Genomic DNA, 26,353 nt, shown 5'->3' with positions numbered 1-26,353 from the left:
ACGAATAGGTGTTGGTTAAAGCGCACAGTCTAACACTAAATGTACTATTTTAGGGGTAATGAAGAAGTGAAGTATGAATCTACGTTAAAGATGAAGGAAATGCCTTTCTTTTATCCATTCATGTTACGTCTGCCCCCCAATAAGTGTCTCATAAATGCTCGCTGTATATTGCAGTATAATCACATGATTCCTACTCGAATGTCTGTTGACTGAAAACTCGAATGACGGCTTTGCAATGGGATCTCCCCCCCAAGACGTCGTACAACCAGTGCTCCTTACCATAATAAAAAGAGCAGGCGAAAAATATACACAACTATAACCGCTTTCCTACAACAATTAAAATGCACTGAAGGAGCCATTCGGTGGGAGTGATGGTGGGGGCATCGTGGCCAAACATCGATTTCTTTGACCCCTGCCCTCGTTGTCCCCGTCATGCGCCTACTGATATGCATCCTTATAAACAACAATAAAAAGTGGTCGAAGGCGCCAGACTAAAGGAAAAGTGTCTAGGATACCTGGCTTAAAAAAAAGAGAGAGAGAGAGAGAGAGAGAGAGAGAGAAAGTGGTTCAGGAAAAAAAAACAGTCTAAGGCGCCAGAAAAAAAAATTTAAACAAAAAAACAAAACAAAAAAGTGGTTAAGGAGTTGAATTAAAAGAAAATAAAAGAAAAAGAAATGGATAAGGCATAAAAAAATGGATAAGGATTAAAAAAAAGTGGTAGAGCACTGGTCTAGTAAACCAGGGGTCGTGAGCTCTCAACCTCAGAGGAGGAAGACGAATTTTGGAAATCAGTTGCGCGTCGTGGCCGTATAGCAAACAGTATCTGTGATGACGAACAATTAGCGACAAGCGTTTTATTAAGAATTACGCTTTGCCAAAGCGGTACAGCATAAGGTGGGACGAAGCAGTCTGAATTAGATTTTATAGTTGTATTTCTCACATATCTCAGAGCCTTTCGTCGTCGTCGTCGTCGTCGCCGCGCCGCCGTTTCTGCAGAAGTAGCAAATGCCCATCGTAGCAAATGCGGCGAGGGACGCCCTGCCTTCGATTCCGAATGCACAAAGTGTGTGGTCCTGTTTCCCAGTCTATATTTGGTCGGTCTCGTAAAAGGTAGAATGTAACGAATGCGTGGAAAGAGCATGGGGCAGCGGCTGTGTAGAACGAAAACACAATTCCTCAGGGGGTGTGAGCGTTTCGAGATGAGTCGTATACAAGTTATAGTTGGTCGTCAGTGACCGTGTGGCCTAATGGATAAGGCGTCGGACTTCGGATCTGAAAATTACGGGTTCGAATGATGTCACGCTCGTGTTTTTCCAGTTCTGAAAAAGAAACATACCGTTTTAATGTAGCAATTGAGCAGTACGAAACCGTCTGAATGTTGCTGTTGACCATTTTTTGCTTGGAGTTGCTCTTGAGCTTGAAACACACACAACAAGAACGGTGTTAACTAGCGAAATGGTCGGCAGAGTGCCGTCACCGCGAGTTTTGACTGGCACTTGCACATCTAAAACGACGTCGGTAAGTAACTCGTAGACATGTATGAAAGACATGTTCTGAAATGCAAGTGTTGTTGTTTGGAGAGCACATCGGTTACGTGTCAGATGTGTAGCCAAGCAGTAATGGGTCGCCATAGCTGCAAATATTAGCTGGTAATATGATGTGTTGTCAGCTGAAGTCTGATGATGCAGGCGACCGTAAGGCCGAAGTACGCAAAAGTGCCGCTAGGCCGCACCTCTTTAGCTCAGTGGTAGAGCACTGGTGTAGTAAACCAGGGGTCGTAAGTTCCATTCTCAGAGGAGGAAGACGAATTTTGGAAATCAGTTGCGCGTCGTGGCTGTATAGGAACAGTGTCTGTGATGACAAACACTTAGCGACAGGCGTTTTATTAAGAATTACTCTCAGATGTGATTAAGGCGAATTTAGCAGATAAAGCATTTTTTTTATGTAAAAAAAATTCTTTATTTCCAGTAAAAGAATTTTAATTTTACATCCAGCACACTGCCTTATTTGATTAGTGGGCCTAGTTAGTAATACAAAGATAATTAGCAGCTAATTCTAAGTCCTATGTAGTAACTAGTTAGTATGTGAGTGATCAGGAGTAAGCAATGGGCAAACGTTAATGTTAGTCTACTACAAACATGTAATCTTAAGACTAGTTACTAAATCCTACAGCGTTACAGTTGTGTCAGCTAATTAGTATAAACTTACTATAGAGCCTTGCTCATTGAGCTAACCCCAATGAGCGTGCCCCTGACACTGGGCAGGCCAAGATGGTAATCGCTGCATGTTTCTAATAATAATGTCTAAAAACTAAGTCCTACAACTAACTTATCCTACGGTCAAGTCCGGTGCGTTGTGTGGTTCGGTTAGGCTGCACCCCACTCCCCCAGAATCCTGTGGCGCAGCGGATTCAGACTGAGGAAGTCGGCCTTTCCGCGCCCAGGCGGTTTGGGAGTAGGGTATCGAACTCTATCTGTGTCCTGGTTTATCTCTTTCTTGTACTAATATAGTTCTTTCAGGTGGTCCTTTAATACTTTCTGAGATACCGCGTTGGCCAGTTTATTGATGATATGGAAAGTGTCGCGATGTCTGGTTAGTCTATATGTGTCGTTGTGTGGTGGTTGGTCCCGCAGTACTGGGGCCACATCATTGAAAAGGGGGCACTCGTAGACTACATGGTCAGGAGTACCCTCCGGAACACCACAGTCACACGCAGGTGTCGCCTTTTTACCGAATCGACATAGATATGTCGAGTACGGTCCATGTCCAGTGAGGAAGTGGATGAGTCCCCGGGATGGATCGAAATGTGACATTCCCATCCTTTCCCTGACATCTGGTAGGAGCTCAAAGGTTCGACGCCTTGTTTCTTCGTTTTCCCACGAATGTTGCCATAGCAGCTCCCCTTTTTTCCTAATCTCTACTTTATTTTCAGTCCTGATGCCCAGAATTTCCTCTGTTTTTTCCAAATTCCCCTTTTTAGTCCAGTACCAAGCGGCCTGCTCCCGAATTTTGATATCCAAGCGGCAAAGCCCCATTATAACTAACAGGACTCCTCCCGGTGTAGTTCTGTATGCCCCCACTGATCTCAGAATCATATTTCTCTGCACTCTCCTCACTGTCATGGCGGGCACCACCCTCGTGAGCCTGTGTGCCCAGACTCCGGAGCCGTAACCCACTATAGATCTTAGTATACTGTTATGATAAAGTTTGATGAGATGTGGTGGAAGATGAAACCGCTTGTGCCCAATGGAGATGAGGTTGTTGAGTACCTGTAAAGCTCTTTGAGTTACGGTTTCGATGTGTCTACCAAAAGTCCACCTTTCATCAATGATGATACCAAGGTAGCGTGTCTCACGTCGCCGGAGAACTGGTGATCCATCTATCCTAACAGTTGGGTTACGAGCTAATTGTCCCTTTAGAAGAAGGTATGTAGACTTAGCCGGTGAAATTTTCATTTTAGTCTTACGGCACCACAGTTGAAGTGTGTTTATTGTTCTATCGATCTTAGGCTCTATGTCTTCTCGGCTACGGCCGCCGACCAGTAGGAGGAGGTCATCTGCGTAGGCTATCACCTCCAGCACTTCATCACTTTGCTGTAATGTGTCTAGTAAGGGTTCCATGTGGATGTCCCAGAACAGCGGACCCAGTACGGAACCCTGGGGACATCCATTGGTGATAGTTTTCCTTACTCTTGTGCTAGTAGATGATAGCCAGACCTCCCGATCTTCACAATAGCTCCTCAGACAGCCATATAGAGGCCCTGGACACTCCTTCTCCCTTAAGCAGGAGAACAGCGAAGGCCATCACAGGTTGTCGAAGGCGCCACTTATATCCACCATGATGCCAACAACGTACTTGTATGGGGTAGAGCCGCAGACCTCGGCCGCCAGGGCGATTGCGTCAGATGCCGATCGTCCAGGCCTGAAGCCAAACTGCCTGTTGCTCATTCCGCACAGCACTCGGTGTGCAGCAAGTCTATCAGCCAGAAGTCTCTCCAGAATCTTCCCAAGCAGATCAAGCAGGCAGATTGGTCTGTAAGATTTAGTTTCTGCTGGGTCTTTGTCAGCTCCTTTTTTATAATTATCACTTTTGCCCTCTTCCATATTCGAGGGAACTTTTTCTGCCTGAGGCATTCGTTATATAAATGAGTTAGAGGGGCGACTATCTGGGGGGCCAGGAATTGCACCACCTCCGCCACAATACCGTCTGGCCCAGGAGCTTTTCCTCTCTTCAGGGAGTTTATATGGGCAGCTACCTCTTCTTCAGAGAATGGGTAGACTGCCATATCATTTTCATATGCATTGTTGTTATTCTCCCGCAGCTGCCGTTGTTCGTCTGTCTCATCCGCAGTATCATCAGGCAACAGGGAGTGGAGAAGGACCTCAGCAGTTTCCTGCCAAGACCCCGTCATCCGGTCCCCATGCCTGACGGTTGAGAGCTCCATCGGAGAACGGATTTTTTCCCGGACAAGCCTGTAGGGAACTCCCCATGGGTCTAGTGCTAATTGGTTCAGAACAAAGTGTTCCCAACTCTTTGTTCTAACTTCCCGTAGCTGTTCTTGGAAGTTATCTTTGGCTTCCCGGTAAAGCTGCAGCCATCTTTGTCTTTCTGGCCAGACGACACTGCGCTGGTAGTGCCTCCTGAGCCTTCTGACCGACCGGCGCATCTCCTCTAGTTCAGCAGACCATGGTGACGGAGAGGCCGGCATGGCCCTCCTCCTAGTAGTTACGGCTGCTTTGACTGCTCGAGTTATTACTGAAACCAGTTCTTCGGCTCTGTTGTCAACGTCAAGGTCTCTGTGGTCGTCACCTTCTGATAACGGAGGAATGTCGCACTCCCCAGCAAGCCTCTCCCAGTCGGCTCTATTGTAATTATATTGTATTTCCCACCCTATGGCCCAGCGGCTCTCGCCATCTCCTATGTTGAAAGTAATGAGATTATGGTCACTTGTAGTGGCATTCTCCACTACTTTCCATTGCTGGATTAGGTGTGCTGCATTTGGCGTAGCCAGGGTCACATCGATGTTTGTGCCTTGGCCACCTCCCGCCGCATAGGTCGGAGGGTTGCCAGGCTTGTTAGCCACCACAAGCTGCAAGGCCATGATGGCCTCTTCTGCCTTCTCTCCATTGGGATCCCTGGTGCCGCTGTACCATAGGGGGGATTTGGCATTCATATCGGCAGTCACAAATGCTTTCCGCCCCCGCAACGCCGTGATAGCTGTGGTGGGGTGTGCTAGGTGTCTTTCAATATCATCACCATATTGGAAGTACATGTTGATCACAATAATAGCTCCTGATGGAGACTGCAGCTCCACGACGTTGCAGTGGCTGGTTGTGAACTGCGTTAGGACTGTAGCCCTTATCAGTTTGTTTGTAATAATTATTGCCGCTTTTGGGTCTTCTCCTCTGCAGACGACTTGCCAGGTCGCAGCTGTGAAAGCTATCTTCCCGTTTAGGGAGTACGGCTCTTGCAGACAGACCACATCCAGTCTCCTCTCCTCCACTTCCCTTCGTAACTCCTGCATGACAAGTCTGCTGTTATGAGTGTTGAGTTGGCCAATGGTGATTTCCGTCATGTAGTTGTCTATGGAGTGTATGTATGAATTCTGTCATGAGGCCATGTTTTGTTCCAGTCAAATGTGATACATCCATTTGCCAGAACTGCTTGTCGATAAATTTCGTTCAGGTCGAATTTTTCACCACGTCTGTCAAATACTTTCTTTAGTAGGTCACGCAGGGCTCAGAAGTCAGTGGGGAGATTCAATGACTTGAGTTGAATTCTGTCCACAGCCTCCATTACCGAGAAGGTGACTCTCTGTCCATATTCATGTCCCACCCGAACCACATGTCTCAAGGCAGTGGTCAGGGTAGTCGGCTGCTCCAGCCTCGCCAGTTGCATGGTGAGTTCAAGGTTTGGATAGACTCTAACGGGATCGACAGGTGGCAGCCTCACTACAGGATCTTTTGTTGCAGCTGGTTCACTTGAACTAGTTATTTTATTTTCTTGAACTGGTTGTTTTGTTGTTATATTTATTTCTGCTGAGACTGCCACAGTCTCTGGTACAGGATGCCGTTGCCGTAGGTCTTTAGTCGGCCTTGTTTCCCTGCTTGGGGAGGAGGGTAGCGTGACTGCAAGAGGCCTAGTTTGTGTCCCTCTATCCGTAGTGGTAGAGTCAGTTTGAGTGCCTATGTCTACGGTTCTGGTTGTGGTGCCCATGTGCGACCTCAAGAAAAGCTTGAAGGCACTCGCCCTCATGGCATCCCTCCTCCTTTTGCTTGGGGATTTTCTTTTGGGCATCCTGTTGGCTTTGGTTTGATCAGCCATAGTCTATTCTTGAAATAAGCCTTTGTTCCAGAAGTCTGTAGGTGGGGCAGCTACGTCCCAAGTTTCGACAGGGTTTTTTACCCCGTCTCTTGCAGGGGATGCAAACTGCCGCAGCCCTACAGTCCTTCCTGACATGGCCATCCTCGCCACATTTCGAGCAGGCCGACCCCCTGGTACAGTGCCTCAAAACGTGGTCGAGATCTCCACAATTGTGGCAACGCGGTACGACCAGATAGTCGCGTGTATTTATGGCATGAAAGCCGACGTATAGTTTGCCCACTGCTGTAATTTTTTTCCACATTTGAGCGGAGACCTCGGCAACTTGATGGACCACATCACGGACCCGAGGCCCAGTTTTGAATCTCAAATTGAAATTTGCTTTGAATTCTTCTTCTGTCATATCTTCGAAACTCTGAGCCTTTATAGATTTTTGCACTTCTTCATTTGTCATAATTGTTGGTACATCATATAAGATGACCAATGGGTTCCTTTTCCTTGGTGGCTCGCATTTGACCACCGAGTTTAGTTTTGCATTACTTAACAGTTTCTCTTTGTCCTCTTCTGAAGCTACTTCAACAATAACAGAGTTACTGCTGGGTTTTACCTTATTTATTTTAATTTTGTCTTTTGCTGGATTGATAGTGGTCGTAAGCAATTCCGGGATTCTTTTTACGCTAGTGTCCTGACCAGGCAGTGTCCTTAGGAAAACCGTTGTGTCTGATCTTTTAGTGACTTTTGCAATGACATCCTTTGTAGTCTGCGGTTTTGGTGGCGCTTGTGCGACCACCGCCGCCCAAGTCTTTCCGGGTTGTTTTCTTAGTCTTTCATTTTCTTTTGTAAGTTCTTCGACGCGGCCTTCAAGCTTGGCGTTTGCGATAGCCCACGCCGCCAGTTCATTTTTGATTATAGTCAAAGCCGCTTGACTAATTTTGCCATTTTTGATGTGTTCCTCAATTGCCTGTCCCGACTCGTCCTGAGGAGCGGGTTCAGACATCACAGAAGCTCGCGTTGGTGCACTCGAATCACTCGCTTCTGGTGTAGCCATGATGAACGAGTGATAAAAAAGGGGGGTGGGAGCCCGTCTCTTGCCCCAGACCGGCTCCTCTGGCATGGGGGGGGGGGGGGGTGGACTTCTGCAGCTCGCTCACCGACCTCGCCCCTAGGTCAAGAGCACTCCAGAGCTGCTGGGTTCAGCGCGCCGTTTCCAGCGCACTGGTCCCCCTCGGTGACTCCGTCATCGGCGATTTCACGCGACGCACCCCGGCAATTGCACCCCGCACTCCGGAGAGGCGGATGCACCTCTCGCCCTTCGCCGCCTACTTGCCCGAGTTTCCACCTCTCGGCCAGGCACCCACTCCTACTCAGGTGGCGGGCCGGTCCCCCAGGCGTTCGGCGGTCTGGACCCATCTAACCTGGCCCAGGCGATGTTACCACCACCTGGGTTTGGCAGAACACGCCCCGGATACCCAGGGGCGCGGCGAAGCACCCTTGCCGACACGCGCCGCGATCCCACGCCGACAAACGAGATCACCGGCATGCAGAGCACCTGTTGGTCTGTGCCCTGCGAAAAGAAGAGACTGATGTACGGTCCCTCGACACAGCTCCCCCTGTGCCATGCACGCTTCGCTTTCGCATCGGGTTGGGTCGCAGCTCTCCCTTTTGTCGCAAGGCAGAATGCCAAGCTTAACGTCTGGCACCACGGGAAGGCGGAAAGAGCCACTTGGGAAGGAGAGGCTATAAGAGACACATCACTTCCCCTGTGAGGACTACCGCGGCAAGCCCGTCTGGAAGCGATACGCCCGTCTGGAAGCGATACGCCCCAGTGCGAGCCTCCGTGCCTTACGGCGCGCCGGCTACGGGCGGGCCCGCGCCGAACGCGCCGTCGAGCGACCGACCTCACGCCAGCCAGATAAAGCATTTGCGAAAGCGGTAGAGCATAAGGTGGGACGAGGCAGTCTGAATTACGTTTTATAGATATATTTTTCACATATTTCAGAGCCTCTCGCGGTCGTCGTCGTAATCGTTGTCGTCGTCGCCGCCGCCGCTACTGCAGAAGTAGCAAATGGCCATCGTAGCAAATGCGGCGAGGGACGCCCTGCCTTCGATTCCGAATGCACAAAGTGTGTGGTCGTGTTTCCCAGTGTATATTTGGTCGGTCTCGTAAGACGTTGAATGTAACGAATGGGTGGGAAAGAGCAAGGGGCAACGGCTGTGCAGAACGAAAACACAATTCCTCAGGGGTGTGAGCGTTTCGAGATGAGTCGTATACAAGTTAGAGTAGGTCGCCAGTGACCGTGTGGCCTAATGGATCAGGCGTCGGACTTCGGATCTGATGATTACATTTTCGAATGCTGTCACGCTCGTGTTTTTCCAGTTCTGAAAAAGAAACATACCGTTTTAATGTAGCAATTGAACAGTACGAAACCGTCTGAATGTTGCTGTTGACCATTTTTTGCTTGGAGTTGCTCTTGAGCTTGAAACACACAGAACAAGACCGGTGTTAACCTGCGAAATGGTCGGCAGGGTGCCGTCACCACGAGTTTTGACTGGCACTTGCACATCTAAAACAACGTCGGAAAGCAACTCGTTCGGCTTTTGAGTCACATCAAGTATGTGTGTTAATTTTGACGCCACTAGCTCTGCATGTTGTCATGCAATTCCTTTACCTCCCAGAAATGATTATGAAATAAAAGTGAAGTACGTGACGAGTGTGACGTTAGGAAAATATTAGGCAGCATGGAGAGATTCTGTATGGGACCACCCAAGCCAAACGAGTACTGTGTGACGTGCTACCCGGCAAGTGTTAACAGAGACAGCCGGCTAGCTAAGTAGGTAGAGCGTGAGACTCTTAATCCAAGGGTTGTGGGTTCGAGCCCCACGCTGGGCGGTATGGGATTTTCTTTCGCTGCAGATGTAAATTACCGTTTTTCTGATTAACGTAATGTAATGTAAATAGTAACTTTAAACTTTGCCTACGTCTCTGTCAGTCGCAAGGAAACTGTATTTGATGGTGAAGGTGATTTTGTAGACATGTGTGAAAGACATGTTCTGAAATGCAAGTGTTGTTGTTTGGAGAGCACATCGGTTACGTGTCAGATGTGTAGCCAAGAGGTAATGAGTCGCCATAGCTGCAAATATTAGAAGCTAATATGAAGTGTTGTCAGCTGAAGTCTGATGATGCAGGTGACCGTAAGGCCGAAGTACTCAAGAGTGCCGCTGGGCTGCGCCTCTTTAGCTCAGTGGTATTCCGCCGCCAGCGGCCGTGCTGTGCGGACGTGCGGTGCGGCTGTTGCGGTGTTTACATCGTCGCTGCGAGCGGCCGGCGCTGTGTGGTGAGTGCGCGCTTTCTGCGTTAGTCATAGTTCACGATCACATATTTAGATTGACATAATGGATCAGACAACGCGACAGAATACTTTGAAGTTGATTTTCGATCCGAACTACGCCCGACCGAAATCTTACGAATTTGAGGCATTTATCGAAGAAACTTTTCAGATCAAAGTGGATGAATTGATTGGAATACACCTGTCGATTGTCAGTCCGACTGTGTTCCTTAAGTTATCCAGTTCTGACAAGTGCGACCAAATTGTAGAAGCATGTGGTGGGGTGGCAAAATTCAAACATTCAGACGGACACATAGGGCAGGTCACGGTTTCGCGTGCCGGGATGGGAATACGAACGGTTCGAATCTTTGAGCTCCCCTTTGAAGTAACGCCCGAGGAGATAAACAACAAACTGAGAGACTATGGCGCCATTATCAGTAATGTCGCCGAAAAATGGTCTAGCTTGCACAAGTATCCAGTATTAAATGGAGTCAGGCAAGTTAAGATTGACATGCTGAAACATATCCCGTCGTATCTCTGGATTGGTGGATATAGAGCGATCATCATTTACGATGGCCAGCCGAGAACCTGCTCGGGTTGTGGTTCGACCCAACACGTCCGCGCGCAGTGTGTTCAACGGCGTGTGACGCAACTGCCGACTGGGGAGCGAGACCCGCCTAGTCAAATGGCCACGCTACCCGTGACGTACGCCGCCGCACTACGCAGTGACGTCGCCTCAGACATGTGTTTCGACACGGCGATAGTTGCTTATGCCGACGTTCCCGATGGTAGCGTAGCCATGGATACTAGCAGCACAGAAGCTACAGGTCCAGCACACTCACAAGACGAGGAAACTGACAGGCGTGGAGAACAAGACCAGGCTAAGACGGCAGAAGAAGGCATGTGCAAATCACTCGAAGACGTCGGGCAACACAAAGAAGATACGGTTGCCACGTCGGAGGATAATGACCAGCAGCCTACAACTGTTTCGCCAAAGAAACGGAAGAAACGTCGAATAGCCCGTCAGGGAGCAGCAGAAATCGCGCCAATTCTGCGTGAAAAGGCGAAACAAATAGGCCAAGAACTGGCGGAGACGACACAGGCAACTCCTCCGGAAGATCGAACAACAAAAAGGAAGACTCGAAATGAGGACACTGACCCCGACCGTGGAATCCACATTCAAGACGGTACAGCTAGTCTGAAGGACCTTCCACCTGCACCCAACACGTGCACGCGGGAAGTTACGTGCACGCGAGACTGGGCGGATGACATGGAGGAGCAAAGCCATGATGCAGAGATGGCTGACATAGCACAACGTTCAGGACGGACGGCACCCGACCGTCGACAGGATGTGTCCACCCGGCAACAAACCACCATCATAAATACTCGTGCGGCAGATGATGATGCCGACTTCTTCTAAGTGGAGCAAGCATCCACTTCCCTTGGCAAACAGTACCCCACCTGACACGGTATAGTCGACATGACGGCTTTACAGGCGTACAGAATTGCAACCTTGAATATAAATAAAATTAGCAGCACCCTCAATCTGAGAAATCTCCAAGATTTTCTGTACGCCGCTGATATTGGCATCTTAATGCTGCAAGAAGTAACGGCTATCCGTTTGGACGACATCACTGGCTACAACGCCGTCATCAATCCTGGCAATGACAATAGCCTCGGCACAGCGATTATGACTAAAGAGGGGATCCTACTTACAGACGTGGCGCAACTGCCTAACAGTAGAGGTCTCGCTGTCACGATAAACAACACTAGGTTTATCAACATATATGCCCCGTCAGGAACAGGAAACAAGCGCCGCAGGGCCGAATTTTTCAAAGAGGACATCGCCCCCCTTTTCGTGGTGCGATTTGACCAAATAATTTTTGCGGGTGACTTTAATTGCGTGCTGAGTCCCAAGGATCAGACGCCAAATTTTAACAAATCTCTGGAGCTGGAGGACATCGTCAGAGACTTCCAACTGTTGGATACTTGGGAACTAAAACACGGTGATAGGCTAGGTTTCACCTATATCACCAGCCATTCTGCCAGTCGTATCGACAGAATTTATGCAACATCCAATTTAAGGAGACACGTATTACAGTCCGAGCTATGGCCCACGATTTTCTCTGATCATATCGCGTACAAATGTACGGTAAATTTAGAGAAACAAGGCACTTACAGGGCGAGAGGTCAGTGGAAGCTAAACGTTACTCATCTTTCGGATCCTGGATGTCACGCCGCCTTCCACACCACTTGGGCAGAATGTGAAAGGAAGTTCCACTTGTACGGCACGGCGCTGAATTGGTGGCTAAACTGCGCGAAGCCCGCAATAATAAAGACAATGAAAACTTACTCCCATGAAAAAGTAGTCTGGCGGAAGCGGACAGTAGAGTTTTACTTCAGCTGTCTGAGAGACTTGTGCGTTCGTGATGCTACAGTCATAACAAATTATGGGCAAATCAACAGAATAAAAGCAAAATTGCTCAACCTGCAGAGACACCATCTCGAAGGCTGTAAAATACGAACGCGTTTGCAGAACGGTACACGAGAAGAAACAACATCGATGTACCACATTCTCCAAGAGAACAAAAGACAAAAACTTAAAATTCTGACGGAACTCAAAACTTCAGACGGGAGACTCTTGACAGATCAAGCTGCAATACGAGACGAGATCCATCGACACTTTAGTGAATTGCTGGCCAATACACAGACAGATGAAACGGCGCTCAAGCTCTCACTGCTAGGACGACAGAGCGACTCACTCCAGAAGAAGCTGATGTGCTCGCAGCGAGAATAACGGACGAAGACGTCGAAGATGCCATCTCGAAGAGCCCAAAGAACAAATCACCTGGACCAGATGGGCTACCCGCTGAATTTTATTAAACTTTTCGCGAACAAATAATTGCTAAATTGACACTCGTATGCAATGAAATACTAAATGCGGACACTGACCTTCCGAAGGAATTCTGTGAAGGTACAGTGGTCTTAGTCCCCAAAACACCAGGAGGCAAAACCGTGGAGAATCTTCGACCCATAACACTTCTCAATAGTGATTATAAAATCTTCGCCCGTATCATGATGCAAAGGTTCAATTCTGTTATTCGTACAGTGACAGGAGCCTACCAGACAAGTGTAGGAAAGGACAGAACGATATTTCAGACCTTATGCGACTACAGAGACATTATAGCGATATCGGAAGACTGCAACATTCGCTGTGCTCTGATGTCGCTTGACTTTGAAAAAGCTTTTGATAAAGTTAATCATTCGTACCTGCTCCGGTGTATGACATCCATGCACTTCCCCCAGAAAATTATAGCCTCCGTTAAAAACATACTGACGAATAGCACGTCAAGAATCAGTGTCAACGGACAACTCAGTCACCCGATCAATATTCAGAGTTCGGTAAGACAAGGTTGCCCAATGTCCATGACGCTTTTCGCGATTGCGCTTGAACCTCTCTTAGTATCTCTGACTCGGCAACTCCGTGGATTACATATACACGGACACAAGATCATATGTCAAGCCTACGCGGACGATGCAGGGGTACTTGTGACTGACGAAAGAGAGGTGGAAACAGTACTTGAAGTTGTGGCGACCTACGAAATGGCGTCAGGAGCTAAACTCAACCGCAATAAATCTGGTATTATGAATCTTGGTCGGGGTATAGAGATCAGAGCCGCTGGAAGTATCAACACTGTGGAAAAAATCAAATGCCTTGGAATAGAATATACGAGTAATATCCGCCGCACGGCCGCTCTCAATTATCGAAAATTACTTGCCACCTTATTGGCAAGCATAAAACAACACAGCTTGCGTAATTTAAAAGTAATACAAAAAGTGCAACTGGCCAATACATACATCACTTCCAAAGTCAACTATGTTGCTCAAGTGCTGCCTCTGCCACGAACCATTGCACACCAAATGCAAGCAGCGCTTGGTTATTTTGTCAGCAGAGGTCAGATATTTAAGGTTTCATATGATACCTTGACGCTACCGACACGCAATGGAGGGCTACAACTGACAGACATCTACCTTAAAGCGCAAGCGCTATACGTTAGCAAAACTTATAAACAGTGGCAACGATCACCGCGCACCTTAGTGGCTCATCTCTTACGTGAAATCACCCCAGTCAGCAGAGATCCACCAATCGATGTGCATCACATCTCCCACGAGCTGTACCACTATAAACACTTTCTGGTGGAATACAGCTATGTACGCCATAGAATACCGGAGAAGGACATATATCGGGTTAAGGAGGTTTACAACACCTTGCTGGAAGGAAAATTGCGCAATCGAATAGAAAACAAGTTTCGACATTATAATTGGAAAAACATATGGGACAACATATCTGACCCCCATCTACCATCCAATTTGCGATCGACGTGGTACCTCGCAGTCAATAGAAAAATCCCAACCAACTCCAAACTGCACGCGATACGTCTGGCACACACACCAAACTGTTCCAGCTGCAATGTCGTCGACACTGCAGAACATCGCTTCGTCTGTGAAGATGTGAAAGACGTGTGGAATCTCTTCAGGCAAAAACTAGCACATGTGCTACGTACGTCACCTAACACAATTTCACCGACACACGTCCTTCTGCCTGATGACGTGCCATATCCTAACACTAAAAGAAGGTCAGCCAACTGGCTCAAAGGACTGACAGTCCATTACATCTCAACGGCTATGACGAAAAGTGAAGCAGATTATTGGATGTACCTGATGACAGAACATCTAAAGCTTGAACGACAAATGAAATACAAAGACAACTACGCAAATTTCTTGAACCGAACATTGTCTCACCGACAGAGCTGAAGAACGATCAAACGACATGTTGTTCAACCTCAGAATTCTTTTTTTTTCCTTTATGAAATTATCTATTAAGCTTCTCATTCATTTTACGCCAACAAGGTGGCTATTTCGTTTACCCTTCGCCCTCGTGTCGCAGCACTAATAGGTTGCTGACACACCCATGAGAAGCCATCAGGCTGAAGTAAGCCTGGCTCTAATATAAAAATCGCTCCCACTCAATGATGGAAGAATGTAGCGGAACTATTTCCTTTCCATAACCCCAAAAGAAGGGATTTTATTTACTTGTATACATTTACTTCGTTACTCACCTATCTCATTTGGACCAAACATAGCACAGAAGCTAGCCGAAGAAGGCACAAATGGCGAGCGGAAGGACGGGCTGTAGGGGAGGAAGGAGGCCTCCAAAAAATAAAAAAAGTAAAAAAAAATGAAAAGAAAAAAAAAGTCGGTAGAGTGTGAGACTCTGAATCCAAGGGTTGTGGGTTCGAGCCCCACGCTGGGCGGAACGGAATGCCAGATTGAGGGAGTATGGAACAGTCATCAGCAATACGGCAGAAAAGTGGTCGACTATGCATATTTTCCCGGTGCTAAACGGTGTCCGTCAGGTGAAGATAGATATGTTAAAGCACATTCCGTCCTACATCACTGTGTGTGGCTACAGGGCCATAGTGATTTATGACGGGCAGCCTAGAACTTGTGCGGGATGTGGGTCCACAGAACATATCCGTGCTCAGTGTATCCAACGACGCGTGGCGCAAATACCGGCCGGTGAGCGTGAGTTGCGCGGCCCGACGTCTACGTTGCCATTATCATACGTCGCCGCCACTCGGGCTAATGTCACCTCGGAACCTAGTTTAGATGTTTCGCTAGAGGGTTTGCGCGCAGTGCCCGAAAGCGTTACACCGATGGAAGCGAACGATGTACCGAATGTTCCTTCTTCACACACCCAGAAGGAGGGCAATACTCACTCGCAGATGGGGCACCCACCGGACACCGAAAGTATTCCGGTGGGCGTACCGGTTCGACACGACAAGTCCGACGTGGACCGGATGGAGTCGAACGAGATGGCTGTCCACCAGCCCCCGCCGTCTCCCAAATCTCAGAAGAAACGCCGGCTAGCACATCAAGGGGCAGAAGCAAAGGCGCCAATATTGCGTGAAAAGGCGAACCACGTCAGACAGAAACTGACCGAAGTAACTGACCCACCGTCGTCGGCAACCAGCAAAACGGCAAAAAAATCTCGAACGAACGAATCGGACACTGATCACGGACGATCGCCCTCAGGGGACCCTGCGGTGGCCGATTCATTGGATCCGAACACTATGCCTGAATGTTCCAAGCTCTCGGATTGCGATATGAACGCAGACCAGTTCGTGTGCGATTGGTCAGATGACGTTGAAGAGGGTGGTCGGGAAGAAGATTTAGTACGGGATCGGCGCGGTATAGAGAATCCGTCATCAGAAGCTCAAGCAGATGTGTCCCACCAGCAACAAACGGCTACCGCCGGCGTCGGTGCAGTGGCTGATGACGCGGACTTCTTTTAGATGATGTTCGCCATGAACTTGAATAGTAGGCATATTGTCACCTAGACCTCTGTTCTCATGACGTCCTTGCAAGCTTACCGCATTGCGACACTGAACATCAATAAGATCAGTAGCCCACTCAACTTAAAAAACCTTCAAGATTTTCTCTATGCCGCTGATATTGATCTCATTATGCTGCAGGAAGTGACCAATATTAACCTTGACCGTATCACAGGTTACAATGCCGTCGTTAATCCTGGAAATGGTACAGAACTAGGGACCGCGATCATGGCTAAGGAAGGGATAGTGATGTCACATATCGAACGCCTGGCGAATAGCAGAGGTATAGCGACTACTATCGATACTACCAGATTTATTAATCTCTACGCCCCTTCCGGTTCTGGGAGACGACGACAGAGAGCAGAGTTTTTTAAAGATGGCATTGTGCCACTTTTCACACCACCTTCAGACCAACTTATATTCGCTGGTGATTTTAACTGTGTACTCAGTCCCAAAGACCAGACACCAAATTTCAATCCGTCCGCCGAGCTTCGCGCCATCATTGAAGAGTTAAATTTAATAGACACATGGGAGCATAGACACGGTGACAGGCCCGGATTCACATTCGTTACTGGTCACTCAGCTACCCGCGTCGATAGAATCTACGCATCAGCAAATATGAGGGAACATGTTTTGCAGTCAGAGCTATGGCCGACTGTCTTTACAGATCATGTGGCATATATATGTACCGTCAATTTAGCCAAACAAGGGACGTACAGGGCAAGGGGACCCTGGAAACTAAATGTAGCGCATTTAACAGAACCCGAGTGTCACACAGTCTTCCGCAACACGTGGGCAGAATGCGAACGAAAGTTTCCCGCGTGGGTAAAATGTGCAAAACCCGCCTTAACAAAAGCGATGAAGAATTATTCCAGAGATCGATGTGCCTGGCAGAAGCAAACCCTGGAATTCTACTTTCAGTGTTTAAGGGATTTATATCGAGAAGATGCAACGGTAATAGCAAATCGTATGCATATTAAACGAATACTGGCTACGATTTTAACCCTCAAACGGAAGCAATTGGAAGGCTGTAAAGTCAGGACACGTCTGCAAAACGCCGTACAGGACGAAACGACATCAATGTATCATGTTATTCGCGAACAGAAAAGGGGGCACAGAAAGATATTGACAGAACTGCACACTGCAGATGGCCGACACTTACACCACCAGCGCAACATACGAGACGAGATTTATAAACATTTCACAGCACAGTTAACGGAACACCCGGTGGATATAGCCGCGCAGCAAGCCCTCATGGCACGCCGTTTTGCGACATTGAGCACGGAAGAAGCAGACGGCCTCGCTGCAGTAATAACTGACGATGAAGTAGCGGACGCCATTCGAGGGAGCCCACAGAATAAATCGCCTGGCCCCGACGGATTACCGGCCGAGTTTTATAGAACTTTTCGACACCATTTAGTTCCAAAGATGACCATGGTCTGTAATGATATCCTAAACGCTGGAGATGATATCTTAAGGGAATACTGTGAGGGCATAGTGGTATTGGTCCCCAAAACCCCAGCGGGCAAGACAGTCGACAATCTCCGACCGATTACATTACTTAATACGGATTATAAGATATTCGCGCGGGTCATGATGCAGCGATTCAGTACGGTACTCAGTACTGTCACGGGGGCCTATCAAACGAGCGCTGGGAAAACTAGAAACATCCAGCAGACGTTAAGCGAATATAGAGATATCATAGCTACAGCCGCCGCTTGTGACATCCGATGCGCTTTAGTCTCGCTAGATTTTGAAAAAGCATTCGATAAAGTCACTCACTCCTATCTTCTGTGCGCGATGGCAGCAATGAATTTTCCACGGAAAGTTATTGACACTGTTACACTCCTGCTGAGAAACGGAACATCCAAGATCTGTCTCAACGGACAACCAAGTAAACCTATTTCCATCACTAGGTCGGTCCGACAAGGTTGCCCGATGTCAATGGCTTTGTTTGCAGTTGCTCTTGAACCCTTGCTGTTCTCCCTGACGCAAGACCTTCCGGGATTACGTATACATGGCCAGAAGATTGTCTGCCAGGCATTTGCGGATGACGTCAGTTTCGTGGTGACGAACGATGAAGACTTAGAACGCGCGTTTCAGCTGATAAACACTTATGAAGCCGCCTCAGGAGCGAAAGTCAACTGTAAAAAGTCTGGCGTTATGCCACTTGGTAGGGGACTAGAACTTGTCAATAGCCGTTCACTAAAAAGGATGGCAACTTTTAAATGTCTCGGCATTGAATACACGCGCAGCATCAGCTGCACGGCTGCTCTTAACTATAGGAGATTGTTGGCACAAATTCGGGCCGGCATACGGCAACATCATTTGCGAAATATCAACGCCATGCAAAGAGAGCTTTTAGTCAATACTTACATCGTTTCAAAAGTCAATTATGTCGCGCAAATCCTCCCAATACCAAAAGTCATAGCACAACGCATGCTTGCGGCGCTCGGCCACTTTGTCAGTAGGGGACAAATTTTCAAAGTCGCATTTGAAACCTTGACGCTCCCCATGGGAAAGGGCGGCCTCAATCTCACTGATGTTTACCACAAAGCGAAAGCATTATATATCAGCAACGTGTATAAACAATGGCAATGAACACCACATTCCTTAATGGCCCTTCTTCTCCATGAAATCGCACTAGCCAGCATGACGCCTCCTGTCAACGTAAGTCACATCCCGACTGCATTATGCCACTTTAGTAATTTTTTCCTAGACTACAGCTTTGTTCAATGCACCATACCTGAGAATGATCTTTACAGGGTCAGAGCGCTTTACAGCTGCCTGACGGACAGTAAATCGCGGAACAGAATAGAAGTAAAGTATAAAGACTGCAATTGGGCAAAGATCTGGGAAAACATTCACGACGCACACTTACCATCGCAGGTGCGGTCTACGTGGTACGTGGCGGTCAATAGGATCATACCGACAAATTCAAAGCTACACATGATTCACTTGTCCGACACTCCGAATTGCGTTCACTGTACTTTACTAGATACCATTGAACATGCGACGATGTGAAGGACATCTGGATTCTCTTTGCACGGAAGCTCTCAAGTATGCTGCGTACTGCACCTAAGATGATTACTCCAGCTGGACTCCTCACTCCCGATGCCGTTCCATACCCCCCCGCAAAACGACGAGCAGTCAATTGGCGTCAAGGTCAGACGGTGTATTATATATTATCGGCGCCAGAAAAAAATAAAGTAGACTATTGGTTATACCTACTAACTCAACACCAGAAACTTCAACGAATAGACAAATATAGAGAAAAGTATGCGTCCTTCCTACTCCGAACATTACCGTAGAGAGATATTCATCCAGGGCGACGTTTGCAGTACGAAAATACTGCTGGATGGCCCCTTCAGAATTATAATGGCCGCAATTAGGATTCGGATTGCGGGAATCGAACGGTCACGAATATGCGACGGACCGCCCCGACAGTGGTGACACTTTGGGGGGCGATACCTCTCCTGTCGACAGTAATACGAGACTGTTCTACAGGAACCCCGTGGAATTTCGGAGATCTAATACTCACATTACACTTATTCTTTTCTTACTTATTTAGGAAGATTCGTTTATTTGCAAAGAAGAGGTGTTTCTTTTATGTTTGAATCTCCCATACAAGAGGAGAAGAAGATTTGTTCCTTCATACTGCGGAAGACTCCAGCACCCTCCAGTTTATTTTCACATATGCAGTCTTCCTTGGACGTTGTGATGACTCACATTCTCGGAGAAGAGTTAATTTGTTTAATCCCCACATGCAATATAGTGGTTTAACCAAATATCCAAATGCATACTGAAGAGCATTAAACTGTCACACGAATATTATTTAATATAAACGGTGATTTTTTTTTTATGGCGGAGAAGCCGAGCCGATGAAGGCAATTTTGGCGAGCGTGAGGACGGGCTAGAAGGAGTGGCTGGAGGACCGACACAACAAAAAAAATAATAAATAAATAAATAAATAAATAAATAAACAAATAAAAAGTGGTAGAGCACTGGTGTAGTAAACCAGGGGTCGTAAATTCCATCCTCAGAGGTGGAAGACGAATTTTGGAAATCAGTTTCGCGTCGTGGCCGTATAGCAAACAGTACCTGTGATGACGAACAATTAGCGACAGGCGTTTTTTTAAGAATTACTCTCAGATGTGATTAAGGCGAAAGGCGCAGATAAAGCATTTTCCAAAGCGGTACAGTATAAGGTGGGACAAGGCAGTCTGAATTACATTTTATAGATGTATTTCTCACATATCTCAGAGCCTCTCGCGGTCGTCGTCGTCGTCGTCGTCGTCGTCGTCGTCGTCGTCGCCGCCGCTGCCGCTTCTGCAGAAGTAGCAAATGGCCATCGTAGCAAATGCGGCGAGGGACGCCCTGCCTTCGATTCCGAATGCACAAAGTGTGTGGTCTTGTTTCTCAGTCTATATTTGGTCGGTCTCGTCAGAGGTTGAATGTAACGAATGGGTGGGAAAGAGCAAGGGGCAGCGGCTGTGTAGAACGTAAACACAAATCCTCAGGGGTGTGAGCGTTTCGAGATGAGTCGTATACATGTAAATGTTGGTCGTCAGTGGCCGTGTGGCCTAATGGATAAGGCATCGGACTTCGGATCTGAAGATTACAGGTTCGAATGCTGTCACGCTCTTTTTTTTCCAGTTCTGAAAAAGAAACATACCGTTTTAATGTAGCAATTGAGCAGTACGAAACCGTCTGAATGTTGCTGTTGACCATTTTTTGCTTGGAGATGCTCTTGAGCTTGGAACACACACAACAAGACGGGTGTTAACTAGCGAAATGGTCGGCAGAGTGCCGACACAGCGAGTTTTGACAATCACTTGCACATCTAAAACAACGTCGGAAAGTAACTCGTTCGGCTGTTGAGTCACATAAAGTATGTGTGTTAATTTTGACGCCACTAGCTCTGCATGTTGTCATGCATTTTCTTTACCTCTCAGAAATGATTATGACATAAAAGTGAAGTACGTGACGAGTGTGACGTTAGGAAAACATTAGGCATCATGGAGAGATTCTGTATGGGACCACCCAACCCAAACGAGTACTGTGTGACGTGCTACCCGGCAGGTATTCACCGAGGTAGCCGGCTAGCTTAGTCGGTAGAGCGTCAGACTCTTAATCCCAGGGTCGTGGGTTCGAGCCACACGCTGGCTGGAATAGGATTTTGTTCCGCTGCAGATGTAAATTACCGTTTTTCTGATTAACGAGATTTAATGGAAATAGCAACTTTAAACTTTGCCTACGTCTCTGTCAGTCGCAAGGAAACTGTATTTGAAGGTGAAGGTGATATTGTAGACATGTGTGTAAGACACGTTCTGAAATGCAAGTGTTGTTGTTTGGAGAGCACATCGGTTACGTGTCAGATGTGTAGCCAAGCAGTAATGGGTCGCCATAGCTGCAAATATTAGCCGGTAATATGAAGTGTTGTCAGATGAAGTCTGATGATGCAGACGACCGTAAGGACGAAGTAACCAAGACTACCGCTAGGCCGCGACTCTTTAGCTCAGTGGTAGATCACTGGTCTGATAAACCAGTGGTCATAAGTTCCATTTTCAAAGGAGATAGATGAATTTTGGAAATCAGTTGCGCGTCGTGGCCGTATAGCAAGCAGTATCTGTGATGACGAACAATTAGCGACAGGCGTTTTTTTAAGAATTACTCTCAGATGTGATTAAGGCGAATGGCGCCGATAAAGCATTTGCCAAAGCGGTACAGCATACGGTGGGACAAGGCAGTCTGAATTACATTTTATAGATGTATTTCTCACATATCTCAGAGCCTCTCGCGGTCGTCGTCGCCGCCGCCGATCACAATTTTCATCACGTCTCCGATGAAATCCTCGATTTCGAAAGAGGTTGGTCGAGCAAATGAATTATCGAAAGTTAACTTCAAAGTATCTATCCTCATAGCTTGTGTCATCACTGATTCATCAACATCATTCCTCACACGCAAGAATAACCGCTGCTAGCGAGCGACTTACCCCGCAGAAGTAAACAAGCCAGACACAGCGCTGACCAAAGACAACCGCACGCCACGACCGCTGCAGGCAGACTATCGCTCCATTAGGCCACACGGTCACTGACGACCAACATTTACATGTATACGACTCATCTCGAAACGCTCACACCCCTGAGGATTTGTGTTTTCGTTCTACACAACCGAGGTAGCCGGCTAGCTCAGTCGGTACAGCGTCAGACCCCTAATCCCAGGGTCGTGGTTTCGAGCCACGTGCTGGTCGTTACGGAATTTTGTTCCGCTGCAGATGTAAATTACCGTTTTTCTGATTAACGAGAATTAATGGAAATAGCAACTTTAAACTTTGCCTACGTCTCTGTCAGTTGCAAGGAAACTGTATTTGAAGGTGAAGGTGATATTGTAGACATGTGTGTAAGACACGTTCTGAAATGCAAGTGTTGTTGTTTGGAGAGCACATCGGTTACGTGTCAGATGTGTAGCCAAGCAGTAATGGGTCGCCATAGCTGCAAATATTAGCCGGTAATATGAAGTGTTGTCAGATGAAGTCTGATGATGCAGACGACGGTAAGGACGAAGAACCCAAGAGTACCGCTAGGTCGCGCCTCTGTAGCTCAGTGGTAGAGCACTGGTCTGATAAACCAGTGGTCGTAAGTTCCATTTTCACAGGAGATAGATGAAATTTGGAAATCAGTTGCGCGTCGTGGCCGTATAGCAAACAGTATCTGTGATGACGAACAATTAGCGACAGGCGTTTTTTTAAGAATTACTCTCAGAAGTGATTAAGGCGAAAGGCGCAGATAAAGCATCTGCCAAAGCGGTACAGTATAAGGTGGGACAAGGCAGTCTGAATTACATTTTATAGATGTATTTCTCACATATCTCAGAGCCTCTCGCGGTCGTCGTCGTCGTCGTCGTCGTCGTCGTCGCCGCCGCTGCCGCTTCTGCAGAAGTAGCATATGGCCATCGTAGCAAATGCGGCGAGGGACGCCCTGCCTTCGATTCCGAATGCACAAAGTGTGTGGTCTTGTTTCTCAGTCTATATTTGGTCGGTCTCGTCAGAGGTTGAATGCAACGAATGGGTGGGAAAGAGCAAGGGGCAGCGGCTGTGTAGAACGAAAACACAAATCCTCAGGGGTGTGAGCGTTTCGAGATGAGGCTTATACATGTAAATGTTGGTCGTCAGTGACCGTGTGGCCTAATGGATAAAGCGTCGGACTTCGGATCTGAAGATTACAGGTTCGAATGCTGTCACGCTCTTCTTTTTCCAGTTCTGAAAACGAAACATATCGTTTTAATGTAGCAATTGAGCAGTACGAAACTGCCTGAATGTTGCTGTTGACCATTTTTTGCTTGGAGATGCTCTTGAGCTTGAAACACACACAACAAGACGGGTGTTAACTAGCGAAATGGTCGGCAGAGTGCCGACACAGCGAGTTTTGACAATCACTTGCACATCTAAAACAACGTCGGAAAGTAACTCGTTCGGCTGTTGAGTCACATAAAGTATGTGTGTTAATTTTGACGCCACTAGCTCTGCATGTTGTCATGCATTTTCTTTACCTCTCAGAAATGATTATGACATAAAAGTGAAGTACGTGACGAGTGTGACGTTAGGAAAACATTAGGGAGCATGGAGAGATTCTGTATGGGACCACCCAACCCAAACGAGTACTGTGTGACGTGCTACCCGGCAGGTATTCACCGAGGTAGCCGGCTAGCTTAGTCGGTAGAGCGTCAGACTCTTAATCCCAGGTTCGTGGGTTCGAGCCACACGCTGGCTGGAATAGGATTTTGTTCCGCTGCAGATGTAAATTACCGTTTTTCTGATTAACGAGATTTAATGGAAATATCAACTTTAAACTTTGCCTACGTCTCTGTCAGTCGCAAGGAAACTGTATTTGAAGGTGAAGGTGATTTTGTAGACATGTGTGAAAGACACGTTCTGAAATGCAAGTGTTGTTGTTTGGAGAGCACATCGGTTACGTGTCAGATGTGTAGCCAAGCAGTAATGGGTCGCCATAGCTGCAAATATTAGCCGGTAATATGAAGTGTTGTCAGATGAAGTCTGATGATGCAGACGACCGTAAGGACGAAGTACCTAAGAGTACCGCTAGGCCGCGCCTCTTTAGCTCAGTGGTAGAGCACTGGTCTGATAAACCAGTGGTCGTAAGTTCCATTTTCACAGGAGATAGATGAATTTTGGAAATCAGTTGCGCGTCGTGGCCGTATAGCAAACAGTATCTGTGATGACGAACAATTAGCGACAGGCCTTTTTTAAAGAATTACTCTCAGATGTGATTAAGGCGAATGGCGCCGATAAAGCATTTGCCAAAGCGGTACAGCGTAAGGTGGGACAAGGCAGCCTGAATTACATTTTATAGATGTATTTCTCACATATCTCAGAGCCTCTCGCGGTCGTCGTCGCCGCCGCCGATCCCAATTTTCATCACGTCTCCGATGAAATCCTCGATTTCGAAAGAGGTTGGTCGAGCAAATGAATTATCGAAAGTTAACTTCAAAGTATCTATCCTCATAGCTTGTGTCATCACTGATTCATCAACATCATTCCTCACACGCAAGAATAACCGCTGCTAGCGAGCGACTTACCCCGCAGAAGTAAACAAGCCAGACACAGCGCTGACCAAAGACAACCGCACGCCACGACCGCTGCAGGCAGACTATCGCTCCATTAGGCCACACGGTCACTGACGACCAACATTTACATGTATACGACTCATCTCGAAACGCTCACACCCCTGAGGATTTGTGTTTTCGTTCTACACAACCGAGGTAGCCGGCTAGCTCAGTCGGTACAGCGTCAGACCCCTAATCCCAGGGTCGTGGTTTCGAGCCACGTGCTGGTCGTTACGGAATTTTGTTCCGCTGCAGATGTAAATTACCGTTTTTCTGATTAACGAGAATTAATGGAAATAGCAACTTTAAACTTTGCCTACGTCTCTGTCAGTTGCAAGGAAACTGTATTTGAAGGTGAAGGTGATATTGTAGACATGTGTGTAAGACACGTTCTGAAATGCAAGTGTTGTTGTTTGGAGAGCACATCGGTTACGTGTCAGATGTGTAGCCAAGCAGTAATGGGTCGCCATAGCTGCAAATATTAGCCGGTAATATGAAGTGTTGTCAGATGAAGTCTGATGATGCAGACGACGGTAAGGACGAAGAACCCAAGAGTACCGCTAGGTCGCGCCTCTGTAGCTCAGTGGTAGAGCACTGGTCTGATAAACCAGTGGTCGTAAGTTCCATTTTCACAGGAGATAGATGAAATTTGGAAATCAGTTGCGCGTCGTGGCCGTATAGCAAACAGTATCTGTGATGACGAACAATTAGCGACAGGCGTTTTTTTAAGAATTACTCTCAGAAGTGATTAAGGCGAAAGGCGCAGATAAAGCATCTGCCAAAGCGGTACAGTATAAGGTGGGACAAGGCAGTCTGAATTACATTTTATAGATGTATTTCTCACATATCTCAGAGCCTCTCGCGGTCGTCGTCGTCGTCGTCGTCGTCGTCGTCGTCGTCGTCGCCGCCGCTGCCGCTTCTGCAGAAGTAGCATATGGCCATCGTAGCAAATGCGGCGAGGGACGCCCTGCCTTCGATTCCGAATGCACAAAGTGTGTGGTCTTGTTTCTCAGTCTATATTTGGTCGGTCTCGTCAGAGGTTGAATGCAACGAATGGGTGGGAAAGAGCAAGGGGCAGCGGCTGTGTAGAACGAAAACACAAATCCTCAGGGGTGTGAGCGTTTCGAGATGAGGCTTATACATGTAAATGTTGGTCGTCAGTGACCGTGTGGCCTAATGGATAAAGCGTCGGACTTCGGATCTGAAGATTACAGGTTCGAATGCTGTCACGCTCTTCTTTTTCCAGTTCTGAAAACGAAACATATCGTTTTAATGTAGCAATTGAGCAGTACGAAACTGCCTGAATGTTGCTGTTGACCATTTTTTGCTTGGAGATGCTCTTGAGCTTGAAACACACACAACAAGACGGGTGTTAACTAGCGAAATGGTCGGCAGAGTGCCGACACAGCGAGTTTTGACAATCACTTGCACATCTAAAACAACGTCGGAAAGTAACTCGTTCGGCTGTTGAGTCACATAAAGTATGTGTGTTAATTTTGACGCCACTAGCTCTGCATGTTGTCATGCATTTTCATTACCTCTCAGAAATGATTATGACATAAAAGTGAAGTACGTGACGAGTGTGACGTTAGGAAAACATTAGGGAGCATGGAGAGATTCTGTATGGGACCACCCAACCCAAACGAGTACTGTGTGACGTGCTACCCGGCAGGTATTCACCGAGGT

General features: G+C 47.4%; 1 non-coding gene across 1 annotated transcript; it reads left to right on the top strand.

Annotated features, from left to right (window-relative positions):
* The first annotated feature begins 21,138 nt into the window (after positions 1-21,138).
* Positions 21,139-21,211, top strand: Trnak-cuu (transfer RNA lysine (anticodon CUU)). Its single transcript has one exon. It is a non-coding gene; the product is annotated as a tRNA-Lys (tRNA).
* The last annotated feature ends 5,142 nt before the right edge of the window (positions 21,212-26,353 follow it).

Source organism: Schistocerca gregaria, unplaced genomic scaffold (genome assembly GCF_023897955.1).
Source record: "Schistocerca gregaria isolate iqSchGreg1 unplaced genomic scaffold, iqSchGreg1.2 ptg000066l, whole genome shotgun sequence".
Lineage (NCBI taxonomy): Eukaryota > Metazoa > Arthropoda > Insecta > Orthoptera > Acrididae > Schistocerca > Schistocerca gregaria.
The sequence above is the reverse complement of the archived record's forward strand: the minus strand, read 5'-3'. Positions and strand labels throughout refer to the sequence as shown.